The sequence below is a fragment of the Triticum aestivum genome, chromosome 1B (genome assembly GCF_018294505.1).
Source record: "Triticum aestivum cultivar Chinese Spring chromosome 1B, IWGSC CS RefSeq v2.1, whole genome shotgun sequence".
Classification (NCBI taxonomy): domain Eukaryota; kingdom Viridiplantae; phylum Streptophyta; class Magnoliopsida; order Poales; family Poaceae; genus Triticum; species Triticum aestivum.
Genome location: NC_057795.1, coordinates 95,684,706 through 95,687,990, shown reverse-complemented (window position 1 = coordinate 95,687,990; position 3,285 = coordinate 95,684,706).

Genomic DNA, 3,285 nt, shown 5'->3' with positions numbered 1-3,285 from the left:
TGCGAGATGTGAAACATGTTGTGGATACCGGATAAATCTCCGGGTAGGTCTAGCTGGTAGACTACCGTGCCTCTTCGGGCCACTATATGAAATGGTCCGATGAATCTTGGTGCTAGCTTTCCCTTAATCCTAAATGACCCTTCATAGGAGAAACTCTTAGGTATACCAATTCTCCAGGTTCAAAACTGATTTCCCGATGCTTTCGATCGTAATAACTCTTTTGCCGACTTTGAGCTGTCTTGAGTCGATCTCTAATCGTCTGAACTTTCTCCTCAGCCTCCTTAAGCATATCTGGGCCGAAGATATAGCTGTCTCCGGTCTCTGACCAATTTAGCGGGGTACGACATCTTCTCCCATACAGAGCTTCAAAGGGTGCCATTTGCAAGCTGGCCTGATAACTATTGTTGTATGCGAACTCTGCATATGGCAAACTTTCTTCCCAACTGGTTCCGTAGGTGAGGACACAGGCTCTCAGCATATCCTCTAGGATTTGGTTTACGCGTTTAGTCTGCCCATCAGTCTGGGGATGATATGCGGTACTGAATGCTAGTTGGGTTCCCAGTGCCTGTTGTAGGTGATCCCAAAATCTAGAGACGAACTGTGTGCCACTGTGTGCCTCTGTCAGATATGATAGTCTTTGGGACTCCATGTAGGCAGACGATACGGGCAAGATAAAGTCTGGCCAGCCTCTGGGTGGTGTGAATTGTCTTCACCGGAATAAAATGTGCCACTTTGGTTAATCTGTCGGTTATGACCCATATGGCATCGTTTACGTGTCGTGACCGTGGTAGTCCAACAATGAAATCCATTCCTATCTCATCCCACTTCCACTCGAGTATCTTGTTTGGCTGTAACAGCCCGGCTGGTTTCTGGTGCTCAGCCTTGATACGTTGACAAGAGTCACAACATGCAACGAACGTGGCTATATCTCTCTTCATACCGTGCCACCAAAAAATTTCCTGAAGGTCTTTGTACATTTTTGTTCCTCCAGGATGGATTGAATACGGAGCTGTGTGACTTTCAGCCAGAATCTACTGTTTGAGGTCCTTGATATTTGGTACGCAAAGTCTCTCTCCGTACCACAATATTCCTTGCTCATCTATGTTGAATTCTGAGGCCTTGCCCAAACTCACTTTCCTTTTTATGCCATCAATGCTGGGGTGTCCGTGCTGAGCCTCCTTAATCTTTTCCATCAGGGTAGGTTGTATTTCCAGATTCGACACACTGCCTTCGGTAACCATTATTAAATTGAGTCTGGCAAATTCCTGTTGTAATTCTGGCCTCAACTTTGGTATACTATCGTCGTCCGTGCTGGGATTTCGACTAAGGGCATCTGCCACAACATTTGCCTTTCCGGGATGATAGTGGATTCCAACATCATAATCCTTCACCAACTCTAACCAGCATCGTTGCCGTAAATTAAGTTCCGGCTGTGTGAAAATATACTTAAGACTCTTATGGTCTGTGTATATTTCACAACGATTTCCAAGTAGGAAGTGTCTCCATTCCTTGAGTGCATGGATGGCTGCTGCTAATTCTAAGTCATGAGTGGGATAATTCTCCTCATGCTTGCGGAGTTGTCTGGAGACATACGCAACTACCTTGCCTTCTTGCATCAATACGCATCCGAGGCCTTTCCGGGATGCGTCACAATACACCTCAATATTCTTGTGTATGTCTAGCACAATTAATACTGGTGCCGTTGTTAATTTGCTTTTTAGCTCTTAGAAGCTTTTCTCACATGCTTCCGTCCACTCAAATTTCTTGCCTTTCTTGAGCAACTGCGTCATTGGCTTTGCTATGGTGGAGAATCCTTCAATAAATCTTTGATAATAGCCTGCCATTCCCAAGAAACTCCGTACGTCCGTTACACTAGCTGGTGGTTTCCAGCCAAGTACGGCCTTGACTTTTTCCGGGTCTACTGCAATACCTTCTTGGGTGAGTACGTGGCCCAGAAAACCCACCTGTCTTAGCCAAAATTCACATTTGCTAAATTTGGCGTACAGTTGATGTTTCCTGAGTTCTCCTAGTACAATCCTAAGGTGATCGGCGTGCTCTTCTGGTGTTTTGGAGTATATTAGAATATCATCGATGAATACCACAACAAACTTGTCCATATACTTCATAAATACTTTGTTCATGAGGTGAACAAAATATGTGGGGGCGTTGGTTAGCCCAAATAGCATTACTGTGAACTCATACAGTCCATATCTGGAAGTGAAGGCTGTCTTGGGAATATCTTCGGTTCGTACTTTCAATTGGTGGTATCCCGATCTCAAGTCAATTTTTGAGAAGACTTTGGCCTGAGCGAGTTGATCAAATAAATCATTTATTCGGGGCATTTGGTATTTGTTCTTGATTGTGACCATGTTAAGAGCTCGATAGTCAATACACAATCTCAGTGTTCCATCCTTTTTCTTGGCAAATAGATTGGAGAACCCCATGGTGAGGAACTGGCTCGTATATATCCATTCTCCAATAATTCTTTTATTTGCTTCTTCACTTCTACCAATTTGGATGGTGCCATTCTGTATGGTTTCTTGTAAATAGGAGCGGTTCCGGGTGCTAGCTCAATGCTGAATTCTATTTCTCGGTCCGGTGGCATGCTTGGTAATTCTTCTGGGAATACGTCTGGAAATTCACATACTACTGGAACCTTGTTCAGCTCAGAAACGTCCACCTTGTTTAATCTCGGTTGCCGAGGTATTTGTCTCTCTTTGGCTGAAACTTTTATTTTCTCCCCGTGATGGTGTGTGAGAATTACGGTCCGGTTGAAGCAGTCAATAAAACCTTTGTTGGTGGTTAGCCAATCCATCCCTAGGATGACATCCAGTCCTTTACTTTCCAGTACAATAAGGTTGGCGTAGAACTTCAATCCTTCAAATTCAATAACCACACCTTGACAGTAACTCTGGGTCACTTGCTTAATTCCAGGGGACTTGATGATCATTGATTTTTCCAAGGGAAGCATTGAAAAATTATTTTGCAAAGCAAAACTCTTCGAAATGAATGAGTGAGAAGCTCTAGAATCAAATAAAACCATGGCAGGTATTGTGTTGACAAGGTACGTACCGAGTACGATATCTGGGGCGTTCTGTGCTTCCTCTCGGGTCACGTGGTTCAGGTGACCTTTCCGGTGGTTGTTATTGGGGTTGAAATTGTTTCGCTTTGGCGCTGAATTATTTCCACCATTGTTAGGCTTCGGGGTTGAGTTCCTTGGCTTGGGGCACTGCTTGGCATAGTTCCCTTCTTCTCCACAAGCGTAACAAGTAACGCCTGGGCGAT